The sequence below is a fragment of the Chiloscyllium plagiosum genome, unplaced genomic scaffold (assembly GCF_037043375.1).
Source record: "Chiloscyllium plagiosum isolate Xiang-an unplaced genomic scaffold, Cpla_swu_hap1 HiC_scaffold_37, whole genome shotgun sequence".
Lineage (NCBI taxonomy): Eukaryota > Metazoa > Chordata > Chondrichthyes > Orectolobiformes > Hemiscylliidae > Chiloscyllium > Chiloscyllium plagiosum.
In genome coordinates, this window is record NW_028270175.1 from 75781128 (window position 1) to 75796403 (window position 15276).

Genomic DNA, 15276 nt, shown 5'->3' on the forward strand with positions numbered 1-15276 from the left:
GCACTGATTCTCTGCTCCTAAGTACTGCAGCACGCCGGTCCACAGCAGAAGGTAGCATCGCCGGAATTGTTGCACTGACCAAGGCCATCCGACTGTTCTGTCCACGCCTTTGTGATGTACTCCTGCCCTCTGCCGCCCTCACCACTCAGCTAGTACAGGTCAACTGGGGGAGCATTCTTATTCCTGAAACGACATCTGCTAATTGGGACTCAGACACCGAGGACTATCTGTTGGTTGCTGAGCCACTCCCGACACGAAATTCACACCTGCCTAACCACAGCATGGCCACAAACAACACAGGAAATTAAGCCTATGCAAACCACACATAAAACACCCAGAATGCCTCAGCAGTGACCAAACAGACTGTCAAGGGAAATATATATGACTGTAGTCACGCACAGACCAGGGAATACACTTCCCAAGACATACTAACAATAAGCATCCAGACACCTGCTGGATGAAGACTGCAGGAATCTCCTGATTCTATTAAGAACTGGCTGATGCTGCCAGGATGCCACATTGCATCTACAATCAGAACATCCTTCTGATAACTGCTTTGCAATTATCACCGTCGTAACAGGATTACTTAATTAGCAAATGCATTGAATGCGCCCTACATTTAATTAACGTCATTGTACAGGATTATCATAAAACTTGGCTTAATTCTCAGCTCGGGTAAGTGAACCCTTGAACGACCGATACAGACTGTCACTTCTGTATCAGACTACTGAATTTCTCTTCCAGCGAAATCGCTTGCAATCAACAGCTTTTGCATTTCAATGGATCTGGCCTGTGAGATCTCTCCTTTAATAGGTTCAAAGTTCTGAATGGCATATTCCTACTCCTAGTCATTACATTTCAATGCTAAATGCTTAAATCATGAAACAAATTGCAATTGGCTGCTTTGCTTTGCTTTCCGTTGGCATGGAACTTCAGGGGCGAACTGGTTTGTAGTAGAATTTTGGCATTCTACGATGAATCATTAGCATTTACAGAGCAGTTTCTTTTTTTCAGTCAGACTTTAATTCCAATTTCCTCTCCACCCTCAATAATTTACTCCATTTTCAATCCACTATCCAATATAGGCGAATTTCTCCGACAGTATCTCACACAGGGAAGAGTAGACTGACCCCACTCTGTCAATGTAACTCACCCAGGAAACAGCAGACCGACGCCGTTCTGTCCTTGTAACTCACCCAGGGAAGGTGAGACTGAACCCAGTCTGTCAATGTTACTCACCCAGGAAAGGGAAGACTGACGCCACTAATATCAATGTAACTCATCCAGGGAAGAGCAGAGTATCCCCACTCTGCAAATGGAATTCGACCAGGGAAGAGCGGACTGACCCCACTCTGTCTATATAGCTCACGCAAGGAGTTGCAGTCTGACACACTCTGTCAATGTCACTCACCCAGGAAAGAACAAACTGACACCACGCTGTCAATGTATCTCACATAGGAATGAACAGTCTGACACTATGCAGTCAATGTAACTCAACCAGAGGTGAGCCGGCTGACCCGATTTTGTCAATGCAGCTCTCACAAGGATGAGCAGACTGACCTCACTGTGTCAAATCACTCCTCCAGTGAAGAGCAGATATGACTCAACGCTGTCAATGTTATTTGCCGAGGGAAGAGCAAACTGAACTCACAATGTCAATGTGACTCACCCAGGGAAGAGCGGAGAAAACCAATCTATAAATGTAACTTACCCAGGGAAGAATAGAATACCCCACTCTCCCAATGTGACCGACAAAGGGAAGAGCAGACAGACCTCAGTTTACAAATGTAACTCACTCTTGGAAGAGCAGACTATCCGCAGTTTGTATAATTAACTCAACAAGGGCAAAGCAGTCTGACCCCACATTGTCAATGTAACTCGTCCAGGTAAGAGCGTCATGATTCCACTCCGTCGATGAAAGCCGCCCAGGGAAGCGCAGACTGACCACAATCTCAAAATGTAACTCACCCGGGGAAGAGCAGGTTGACTTCACTTTGTCAATGTTAGTCTCTCAGGAAAGAGCAGACTGACTTGAATCGGTCAGGGTAACTCACCAGGGAAGAGTGGACTGACCCAACTCTGTCAATTACTCATCCAGGAAAGAGCAGACTGACACCACCCTGTCAAAGTATCTCGCCTAGAAATGATGAGACTGACCCCGCTCCCTCAATGCAACTCGCCCAGAGAAGAACAGACTGACCTCACTCTGACAATGTAACTCATCCAGGGAAGTGCAGGTTGACCTCACTCTGTCAATGATACTCGACCATGAAAGAGCAGAATGATGCGAACCTGTCAATGTAATTCACATTGGGAAGAGCCCACTGCGTCACTGTAAATATCCAAGGAAACAGCTTAATGACCCTACCCTGTCAATGTTAGCCAGCCAGGAAATTGCAGTCTGACACCACTCAGTCAGTGTATCTCACCCAGTGAAGACCACAGTGACCCCATACTTTTCAGTATATCACACTCAGTAAAGACCAGGCTGACCCCGCGCCATCAATACGATTACCCGCTGAAGAGCAGACTGACCCCATTTTGACAATGTTACACACCCAGCGAAGATCAAGCTGACGCCACTCTGTCTATTTTGCACTCAGTGAAGGGCAGAGTGAACCCACTCTGTCAATGTAGCTTACCCTGCGAACATTATACTGACTCCACTCATTCAGTTTCTCTTATCCAGAGTGAAGTAGACTTACACCACTCTGTTAAGGTGACTCATCGAGGGACTAGCAGACTGACCTCACTCCATCAATGTATCACACCAAGGAAGAACAGACTGATTCCACGCTGTCAATGTTACCCACGCAGGAAAGAGCAGACACACTGCACTCTCTCGACATATTTCCACCAGGGAAGAGAAGAATGACGCCACTTGTCAATGTAACTCGACCCAGGAAGTGAAGACTGACCCCCACAACTTCTATGCAAATCACCTAGGGAAGACGAGACTGACGCCAACCTGTCAAAGTTACTCACGCAGGAAAAGCAGATAGACTTCATACTGTCTATATAACTCAACCAGAGAAGAGCAGACTGATCCCACTCTATATACGTCACTCACGCAGGCAAGTACTGACTGACGCCACTCTCTTATTGTAACTGACTCAGTGAAGAGCAGAGTGACCCCATTCTGTCAATGTAACTCACTCAGGAAGAGCAGACGGAAACCACTCTGTCAATGTAATTCATGCAGGGAGTTGCAGTTTGTCTCAACTCTGTCAATGTAACTCACCCAGGGAAAAGCAGACTGACCCCACTCTGTCAATGTAAGTAACTCACGAAAAGCACAATGACGCCAACGAGGCGCAGACTGACGGTACTCTTCCTATGTGCCTCAAACAGAGAAGATGATGTAGCACAATCAGTGAAGAACAGACTGATTCAAAACTGTCAATGTGACTCTCCCACCTCTGCCAAAGTAACTCACCCAGAAAAAGCAAACTGACGCCAATTTGTCAATGAAACTCACTCAGGGAAGCGCAGACTGATCCGATCTGTCAATGTAACACACCCAGGGAAGTTGAGCCTGACCACACACTGTCAATGCTACTCGTCCAGGAAAGACCAGACTTACCCCACTCTGTCAATGTAACTCGCACAGAGCAGGGTAAACTGACTCATCTCTAACAATGTAACTCGCCCATCGAAGAGCAGACTGAAAACACTCTGTTAAATGAAATTGCTCAAGGAAGAGCTGACTAAACCCACTCTCTGTCAACGTAACTCGCCAGGGAAGAGCACACTGCAGCACTCTATCAATGATAGTCGCCCAGCGAAGAGCAGAATGACCCCACTCAATCAACGTAGTTCACCCAGGGACGAGCAGACTGTCCCATTCTGTCAATATAACTCATCCAGACTAACCCCTTCTGTCGATGAAACTCTCTCAGGAAAAAAGGAGACTGACATCAATCTGTTAAGTTAATCACTAAGGGTAGAGCAAACTGACCCCACTTTGTCAATGTAACTCGCTCAAGAAAAAAGCAGATTGACTCCATTCTATCTTTGAGGAGAAAGTGAGGTCAGCAGATTGTGGAGATCAAAGTTGAAACTTTATTGCTGGAACAGCACAGCAGGTCAGGCAGCATCCAGGGAACAGGAGAAGAAGGGCCTGTGCCCGAAACGTCGAATCTCCTGTTCCCTGGATGCTGCCTGACCTGCTGTGCTGTTCCAGCAATAAAGTTTCAACTCCACTCTATCTTTGTAATCCTTCCAGGGAGCATCAAACTAACTCCTCTTTGTCCATTTTGTGGATCTGAGGCAGGGAAATCTTCTTTTCCTCATGTCACTTTTACTTCTTTTCAGCATGACTTTAATGATCTGGCTATTCGTTCTCGATTATTTCAGGCGTCGTAGGAAATGTACAAATTTATTTCCTGTATGCGGACCCCTCATGACTTGAAAAGTTTCAAACTGTCCAGCTGACAGCCTGCTGTTCTCCAAGGAGAAATGCATGAACTTACCAATCTACCTTTGTTGCTGATATTCCGCGTGCACGGCACCATTTCTGTCAGTCTGTTCACCGCTGTCTCCAAACACTTCACTTCCCCAGTTCTTGAAGTTTACACTCAGAAATGAGCAATAATGCAGCTGCAGGGTTTATTCAGAGTCGGATTGCGCGGGCAAGCAATCTCAACAAGTGTTTGCCTTCACAGTATTCGTGGCAATCACAATTCTAGCCAATTCCTTTTTCAGAGAGTTCCATCTTTTTGATCGAAAACGCGTTTTGAGCAAATTAATGCAGCATTTTCTCAACATTGAAGTCAAGATACGAGGGTTTGTTTCGGATTTGAACTCGCGACTGCTCGAATCTCTAGTTTAGGGGAAAGAGCAAGTGAGAACCGTACCATAAGGCCAACCGTCTTAGACTCCTCCCTGCTGTGTTTGCGAAATGGAAAGGTGGCCATGAACAACTTGACGGACGATTGCAGCTTCCCCTCCTCTGACTGCACTGTGAGATTGACACTGATATTCTTGAGGACGTTTACTGACGTGAGGTAGTGAAATGATTCTCCTTCCTGCTTAATCGGAATTCAAACGTCATCTCGGTATAAGGGCGATGAGAAAGATTAATTTGTATGTAACAAAAATTGTGAATTACATTCGAGCCATAGAAGAGCCTACGATTTCCTGATATAATTTCAGACGCGTTACCCATTGCACTCCTGGCCATGTGCTGCTCCACATAAAGCTGAGAAATGCGAATTTAGTTTCTTCGAAACCAAGAACATTAGGTTGCTCCTGATCGAAATGCAGGAGTACAGTCAGTCATTTGTTTTGTGATTGTATGAGTATTTGTCATTATATTAGTGAAACGTGTCTGAATACATCTGAATAGGAATATGTTCTCCGCCCCAATTCCAGAATTTTCTCGTTGTGTCTGAAGGAGGATCGAGGATATATCCCGTATCCACAATGTGACATCTCGACTGGAATCTATCGCTCCAGTTCAGAGCAGAATGTATTGAAGAAAAATCTACAGGACGAGAAGAGAGATGCTGAAACAATGAAGTGGAAGCGAGCACAATGAGGGAGCCAAGAGAACAGACAAATGGACGAGAGAACAAGAAGACGATTGCAGCCTGGCAAATAGAGTGGGGAGAAGCGAAATAAAAATCGCACGACAATTCGACTTCCTTTATAATAATTTCTCATTGGGGCACAGTCACTTCCTTTAATCCTGTGCAGCATGGAGTTCATGACTGTAAGATCGTAGCACATTGGTAGCACGTCTGATTGCAGCTCAAAAGTGAGCATTTTACATTACGTCAGGGTCATACTGTGTAATGGCAGCTCAACTCCCGCGTTTTTATTAATGGTGGAGTTTGTGTTCTGGGGCTGCTACTCCATCATGCTTTTGGTTGCATGCAGCACGTTTCTTTCACTTTCTTATGGGAACAATGTACCTATGATGTGGTTTGTCCATTGTTTGAGTCAATGCTCAATGGTTCAACTGTGGGAAGTGAAACACAAAACGGATCTTCATGGGGTTCAAACAGACAGCCGCCTCTCTCTGCGCAGCCGCTTCATTCAGATTGTAACAGCGCTTCTTTAATACTGACGTTTTGTTACTTAATCCAAAAACAAACACATATACTAATACTAACACACATATACAAACACATATAACAAACAAATTCATATACTACATCAGTAAAATCCAATGGTAGACACCGAGTACGTTTCCAATTTTGGGTGATGCTGTCCGCTTTCGTGTTGTTATCTGAGTTACAAACAAACTCTCCAAGGGAAACAATAGTCACATGGCTTATTGCCAGGACAAGAGAATAATGAGTCTAAAGTCAGAAAACAAGCACAATACATGAATTCCAGTAATATCTAATCGAAAGCGGTGAATAAAAGCCTTTGAAAACAATTGTATTCGGGTCTACGCTCTGTTACTGGGCAGAATAGCAGAAGGAGGCTGTACAGCCCATCGTGTCTGCTCGGCCGTTCATTGAGATCATCACTTATCTGACAAATCTCAAATCCACTTTCCAAAATTTGATCCACTCCTCGAACTTGTTCACGTTAGTACCTATTCGAATTAAATTTCGGAGTTGTGGATGCCTGCAAACACCTGTCCAAACTGACGGGAAATTGAATAATATATTAAAAATCTACAAAGCAATTCCCAGAATTTAATCCATTGCAGTGTCAGCTATAAGAGGCAGGTCACAGAGCTAAAATGTCACCTCCATTTCTCTTTGCACAGATCGTACTTCATGAGTTGAATGTTTGCAAGATTTTTCTTAAATAATGAATCATTTCTATGGGACCGATCCTCTCTCCATCCACAAACATGTGTCCGATCGAAAACGATTTTAGTTCAGATTAAACTTGTTCAGCATCCTTTTCCACAGCCTGATGTCCCAATGCTCCCTGTTACACCTCCATAGAAACTGGTCCAGCTGAGGTTGGAGCTATCAGCCTGATGTCTCAGTGTTCCCTGCTTTATGTCAATGGAAGCTGTTCCAAATAAGGTTGGATGACCAAGCATCGAAATTTCACGCACCACTATACTCTCATAGAGGAACTGCGCTCTCACTCATTGCACCACAATATCCATACGCTCTACGAGTGCTTCCCATCCTCGTTTCCATTTTCTCCGCATGCTTTATTGAAATTGTAACCAGTTATTATCCACAACATCAGGACTTAATCATATTGTTAATCACCGCCCAATAAAATTTTATATAACTCTTATTTTCCTTATATTTTATTGCATATAACTATTGTAGACATCCCAAAATCAGAAACTGATGGAAAACACAATACTATCAAAATCATATTGTTTGATACATGCTGATGAACTGCTCCTGAGCAAAGGTCATGTTGACATGAAAATTCACTGTTAGTTTATGTGTGGGAATGTGATTTGTGCTCCTGAAGTTGAAAATGTTCACTGTGCAAATTTTCCACAACAGATCTGAATGATAAAATGATTTCATAAAGTTATCATTCACTTGAAAATATTTAGCCTTCGTCTGTCAACCACACCGCCACTCTTACAGAGCTTATCCTATGTCAATTGCATTCCCCTGTGAATAAACGCTTATTAACTTATTTCTAATTCTAATCACTGCATTAATCAGCGTTTATTAATTCAAAGTTTAATTTCAGTCTTTGCAGTTAACCCGCTCAGTGATCCAATTTGTCCAACAGTTGGGAGCGATTTATCTCGTGTGAGAGTAAAGAGAGGGAGCGTACTTACTGGTTCTTGTGTTTATTTGCTGTTCAAGGTCAGCCTCACCAGTGGCACACAGTAATGGAAAAAAAAAGAAAGACCAACGTGTAATTAAAATGAACCGAATGTACCGAGGATGCTGGAAATCAGAAAGAAAAACAGAAATTGCTTCAATAACTCAGCAGTTTTGACAGTATGGCAGTATCTGCAGACAGGAATTAGAGTTAACGTTTCCAGTACTGTGAGACTTCCTTCCATTGCGAGAAAAATTTTAGTTTTTAATGCAGGAGGTATTTTGTGGGGAGGTTTAAGAGTAAAAGACAAGTGCAAATAAAGACCAAAGAGGTAAAAGTCATGGAGAGCCAAAGTAATGTACAACACTCATTCTGGAGAATGAATCTCTGTTAGTGGATAATTGGTTGGAAAGAATGGATGGTGTGAGATAGCAGACCCTGGGACAACAGAGCCTTTTTTGTAGACGTTGGGGTAAATACACGTGACGATGCTTAAAACTGTTAAATTGGTCAACTCAGTACTGAAGTAGAAGGCTGTAGATTTGCCAAGTGGAAAATAAAATCTTGGTCTTCCAGCATTTTTTTTAACCAGCGTGCATCTCATTCCTTGTGCATTCAAAGTGTCTCCTGCAAGTTGTCTGCTGTGATTGGACACTTTGCTTTCTCTCAGCTCCTACCCACACTGCATTACAAGTGTCCCCTTTATTTTTAGGTGTCCCTCTATGTTCTTCCCATAAAGATGAATCACTGCTGCCGCCACTGTCACAGGTTTCGTCTGAAACTTGTCTGTTCGGTGGAGCAATCTTCTCACACTCACTTCCTTCACTATCCTTGATGAATCCCATCTGCTCGTCGTCAATATCACATGTTAGTGCTGAAAGTCTATCCAAAATGTTCCTATTATGTCTGCAATCCATCTAAAATAGAACTTTTAACCACAAGTTTCTGTGGAATGCAACTTCTAGTATCCAGCTGAAATATGAATACATAAAATCCAAACTTCCATCTGTTAAACTGTCTGATATTTCAGACAGGATGTGAACTTCGCAGTGAACGATGTTTAAATATGTTATATATATGTCTGATCTAGGATAAAGTGAGGGCTGCACATGCTGGAGATCAGAGTTGAAAAGTGTGCTTGTGGAAAAATATGGCTTGACCAGCTTTTCCACCACCACCATCGTCGATATCTATATGCATAAACGCCTGTGTATTGTCAATATGTGCATATATATGTGCGTATGTGCGTGTATATATGCAAACGATTACGTACATATATTTTTAGTTATTTACATCACACAGTTTCATTACAGTTTCATTATTAATGCTCGTCTGATCCTCTGCAAATGTAGCAGTTGCTGGTTCCTGAGAGAAAGCCGCTTTTACTTCACTGGAGGAATAAAAAGCAAGTCCAGTGCAATGGCCGGATATTCAACGAATTTTGACATTTTTAAAAAGGCAAATGCCATGAATACTTTGGCATCAATAAAACTGTACAGGATCACAGAGTGCGAAAATTCACCCTTTTTTTATAGATCGTCGATGGTGGGTCTGCAGCAAACCGAATGGAAGCGGAAATGGTCCGAGAACTAAGATTCCAGGAGAGAAAGGTGGAGTGTACCCCTGCAGGGTCTCCAAAACACAGTGAGAACCTTTCTGCTTGTGTGTTCTGTTTTGGTTTGATCAATTAAATATATGTTCTCGGGTGTGGAGGGATAGGGTTGTGAGTTTTCAGTGTGGGACTGACGTGATCTGGTAATCCTGGAAACTGAGAACAGAAAGAGCCAATTTATGCAGAGGGCTTTCTCAACATCTTCCCTTTACTTGTTCCAGTCACATCTCCCTCTGGTTTTACTGATTCGCTCTTTGATATTGAATCTCACCTGTCCTCTACTCTGTAACGAAGTTTATTTTGGTACCTCCGTTCTCAAACTCTGTCCGGCCACTTTAAATGTCTCTAGATTAATGTCAGGCCTGATCTGTCTCTCACTGTTCTCTGTTTTCATGGTAGGTCACCGATCAGGATCCTTCACTTTATTTCTCTGCAAACAACTGTCACTGGAGCTGCGAGTGTCCCCAGCATTTTGCAGTGTGAAGAAAGAATCCTGTAAAAAAGGACAGAAGTGAACTTCTGTGACACATTGTGACACAGAATTAATTCACTGACACAAGGAATAAGGAACAAGACAGAAGAAGTGCTGATGCGCCGACTTTCACTGGTTGGGTGCAGCTTCTTTAATGTTTTCGTAGTTAGCACTGAGCTTTCTGCACTGTGATCTTCGTTTAAAATCCAGATTGAGAATGACTCTGTGTTGTTGCTTTAAGAGTAATCACAATGGTCAGGGGTTCTTAACGGAACTAGATCTGTTGCTGAGTGGTTCTGAAGAGGGAGTAGTTTTAACCAGGAATGACCTATCTTCAGTTTTAAAGGTACGAAATGTATCAGAAGAGGAGTGAAAGGGCTTTGATGAGCTAGAAAGCATGAATGGAAAATGACTGAACAAATAATGAGTCAAAGTTATTAATGTGTCACAATTTCTTGTTGCATCGTTTTTCTCTTTCGGAATGAATAAATCACAACTGCTTTTTCAAACTAGCACGGTAGTTTCTGGCTTTTACTGATGTTATAATTGCATTAAAGATATAATGTAGTGATGTGAATTCAAAGCTGCTGAGAAGATTTCTCATCCTTCACACAAACCATGCAGTCGGTGGACTAGATCAGATGTCATCTGCTGCTGTGAAAACACAGCCGGCGCCGTGTGACAACGTGGCCGGGATGTATGGCAATGGGCTACTAATTCATTGTGCTTTGCACGCGTCATTTCGAATCCCCCTCTCGTTGCTTTAGGTAGGTGGTGGCGTTTTGTTTTACATGACTTCAGTTGAAGCAAACTCTCGAGACTCAGATCGTGAGAACTGATTAGTTTATTACACGATATATCATGGGGAGTTCACCGTCCTAACTGTGGCTCGGTGTTATTCCGAAAGACATCAGGATTCTGCGGGATTATATGGAGAAAACAAATGGGAGCTGATCGTTACTTACACAGTTTGGTATACTTACAATGCGTCACGAAAATAGAGGTTAGTCATTAAGGTAAAAGCTAAAGCACTATTATGCATTCCACGTGTGAACAGAACAAATGGTATCACCATTTCATCAAGTTTCACAGTTTGCTAATACTAAGCAGAGATGTACCTAATTAGCTGAATGACCGTGACATGTCAATAACTCGTGACGGGAGTGGAACTAAAGAACAAGTCTATGTCAGCTTGACTGGTGCTACAGCCTGCACTGATCATTCATCAAATGGAGGCAACACGATCTTGTCACTTCAGGAAAATAAAGCCTCCCTTTCACATTTCCTCAAAGAAAGGAATGCACAGCTGGAGACACAAAATGGTTTCTCAGCCGGGTTAGGAAAAAGGCTTCCCGGCAAACCATGTTAACTGTTCCCCAACAATGCCCCTTTTACGTTTCATACTCGGAAAAGCAGGTCCGAGGCTTCAACAAGTGGGGGAATATTTTCCGAACCAGGAGATTTGTCGGAGGGGAATGTCAGGTGGGTTACACTCGGACTCTGATTTCATAGCCTCCTCAAATCCAGGGCTTGAGGGTCTAGGATTAATGGTGACACGAGGGCTCAGCAGGTAGATAAGTGGGCTTAACTAAGTGGGCTATAGGCGGGGCAGAGGGTAGCAATAATGAGCTGCAGATTGAGCATCACTGTTTGAGAAAAAAAAACAATAAGTAGCGTGATGACTACTAGGGCAATAACCAGTACTATGACACCCTGAACAATGGCACTTCCCAAAGACTCTAATCACCCACCTATTCAGGTACAAAGATCCCAATGGGACTTGGCAATGGGAAGCCTAATGGCCGCCTCTCGGATGTGTTGTTCAGGGGTTTTCTGGTCAGGTTTTGGGCGAAGGTGCTCCTTTGCAACGGATGGCATATGTCCACTCAGGTACTCCTTCGACCTTGTCAGCTGTTCCGTTCACTAGGAGGACGAGATATGGGCCTTTCCATCGAGGAGAAACATAATTATTTTCAAAGGATTTTATCATCACATATTCCCCTTGGTGGAACGGATATATGGGGCCATTACACGGCGTGGGAAGAGACTCATGGTTGTGGGTGATGACCTGGCACAATGATTTGGCTTAATCCAGAAGGGACTCATGAATGAGAAGCAGTGCAACATTTGTGGGAAGTTTGGAAGCTCGGAGCCTCGTGGGCATTAGGTGGCCCATGAGTACCTCAAAGGGAGTTAGCCCGTATTTCAATTTATTTGTTTCCGGAGAGTGTAAATGGCAAGTTGCAATGCCACTGACCAGGGCAAAATTGTGTCCTGGGTGACATTGGTTAAAGTAGTTTAAAGGGCGCCAATCATCGTTTCCACCATTCCCAAGGACTGGGGCTGATACAGAATGTGGTGTTTCCATGTAATACCTAAACTTTTATGAACCACTTTTTAAAACTCAGGAGTAACATGCGTCTGCCTGTCACTGTTATTAGTTTTAGGGACATCAAACCGAGTAATCACATCCTCTATGAGACACTTAACCACTGTTCCAGCATTATCCTTACGTGTAGGAAAGCTTCCACCCATTTCGAAAAACATACCCACTGTGACCAGCAGGTATTTAGAACCCTTTTTGGCATATGGGCAAAGTCAATCTGCAAATGATTAAAGTGTCCATCGGAGACAGTCAAGTGATCATACTTGGCCAGTGGTTTAACAATATTATTCTGTAGGTATATCAGACAGCAGGACCCTAGCGCTTGTGTTGTCGCAGCAAAGCCGGGAGAATACCAGCTTTGCCTTAATACATGTATTCCTGCGCGACCAACTCCATGGACAGCCAGTGTCAAAACAAGCATAGTGATCGGGGAAGACGGTTCTACCATACGGGTGTTGTACTAGTCCTAAGCTGCCTGATTCCTCAGCCACTATACGTGCCCAACCATCTTTCTCGGACTGAGGGGCGTCTCGCTGAGTGGCCCGTAACCCATTCTACGCTAGGTCTAAAGCATCTTTTGACTTCCCCGTCTTGAGAGCTTGATAAACATATACAGTGTGAGGGGTGGGGGGGGGGGGGGGGGTGGGGAGGGCGTTAAAGCTGCTTGTTTGGCAGCTTGGTCAGGACGTGCATTCCCTCGGGATATTGGATCGTCTGCAGTAGTATTGGCCGCACACTTAATCACAGCCAGAGCAGAGGGAAGCATTATATCCTGCAGAACGTTGTTGACGAACAGGGCATGTTGCAGGGTTCCCCACAGGAAGGAATAAATCCTCTATGTTTCCATAGGGCTCCAAAATCATGTACCACTCCAAAGGCATACCTGGAGTCCGTGCAAATATTAACAGACATTCTGTCACCTCGAATACCGGCTCTGTTGAGGGTAAACAATTCGGCTGCCTGCACAGAAGTCCCTTCCAGCAATACAGCTGCTTCGATGATATCAAAAGGTGTGCACATCGCATATCCGGCTAAAGTTTGATGGTCCTAGGGCCCAAAAGAGGAACCAACAGTGAAGACAATCATGCCAGAGTTGCCTAATCGGGTCTCAGAGAGATCAGGGGTGGGGGGTGACATCCGTTTGCACTGCATTCAAGCAATTATGGTCCACCTCAGGTGGAACATGGGTGTTTGGGAGAAGTGTGGCTGGATTCAGTGCAGGTGCATGTTGCAATGTAAGGTTGGTACTGGATGGTAGGTTAACCTCGTCGCCAGTTCTCCGTGATGCTATAAAATGTTGGGTTGCTGCTGAATTTAGCAGGAGGGAGACCGAATGAGTCAGAAAAGCCGTGCACGGATAATCCATCACAGTAGGTGGCAGACATTGAAGCTCACAGTGGGCGGCACGGTGGCACAGTGTTTAGCACTGCTGCCTCATAGCGCCTGAGACCTGGGTTCAATTCCCGCCTCAGGCGACTGACTGCGTGGAGTTTGCACGTTCTCCCCGTGTCTGCGTGGGTTTCCTCCGGGTGCTCCGGTTTCCTCCCACAGTCCAAGCATGTTTAGGTCAGGTGTATTGGCTATGCTAAATTGCCCGGAGTGTTAGGTAAGGGGTAAATGTAGGGGCATGGATGGGTTGCGCTTCGGCGGGTCGGTGTGGACCTGTTGGGCCGAAGGGCCTGTTTCCACGCTGTAATCTAATCTAGGTGTGGACTTTTTGACCATTACAGCGGCAGCCGCTACAGCACGCAAATAGGCAGAAATTCCCATTACAACAGGTGGTAAACTGTACAGAATAAATGGCGACAGGGTGCCGGGGTTCCCCATGCATCTGTGTCAGAATACCGGGCGCATACCACTCTTTTTTGTGTACATAAAGCTGAAACGGCAGCCTATAGTTATGTATGCCCAGAGCAGGAGCCGACACCAGGCATTATTTAACTGTGTCAAAGGCCCGTGACATCTCAGTGTCCATGTCACCCGGGTCGGCTGATTTGGTGAGGAAGCCTGACGGAGAGGCGCTTAGCAATACGATATTCTACGATCCAGTGTCTGCAAAAACTCACCATGCCCAGGAAAGACGGCTGCTTATTAAGCGAAGCAGGAGGATAGAGTTTGACACTGGCTGCAAAGCGATCCGGAGATAAATCTCTGAGACCGTGAGTAAGTTCGTATTCCAGGTGCAGCATTTTCATCTGGCAGAGCTGCATTTTCTCCAGTGAGACTTTCTGCTCATCCTGAGCCAGCCAGTGGAGCAGTGCTACAATGTCCACCAAGCAAGCCTCAGGCAAGTCTGAGGCCACAGGCAAATCATTGGCATACTGGATCAAGGTATTGTGACATGGCAGGCAGAGGTACTTCAGGGTCCGGTGCACTGCAGAGGCATACACAGTGCGGCTCTCAGTGTACCCTTGTGTAAGCCATGTCCATGTATATTGGCGACCGCCATAAGTAAAGTCAAAAAGGTACTGACTTTCAGGGGACAATTTAATGGAGAAAAAGGCTGAGCAGATGTCTATAATTGAAAAACAGGTAACGTTAGAAGGAAGGCTAGTAAGGATTGCATTTGCATCCGGAACCACTGAAGAGCAGGGAATAATGATGGCGTTAATCACTCTCAGGTCCTGCACAAAACTCCATCGACCTGGGTTGCCTGGCTTGGGGCTTGAGAGTAGCGGTGTGTTGCAGCGGTTCACGGTAGGGACCAGGATGTCTTGTTGCAGGAGGGAGTGAATAATAATTTTAATCGCCTTGCCTGCAGTCGGTGACAAATGGTACTGCCTGATAGACGGCAAGGTGGACGCTAGTTTGACAGTGACCGTGAGAGGTGGAGCTGAAAACACTAGGATCGCCTCATTGGAACGTCGCACCCACAATGACAGAGGGAGAGACTCAAGCAGCATGGGGCAGTTCGGCGTGGGCGGTGGTATCCGCAGGACAAAAACCACAGGAACCGAGAAGGGATGACAAAGAATGCACAACTCATCAGGGTAGATGAAGTACGCCGCAGCACAGTGTAAGTCACGCAGAAAATGACATGTCTGTAGTATCCAGTGAAGGAAGTAAAATGTGGGGAATGGCAGAGCATGCAGTAAA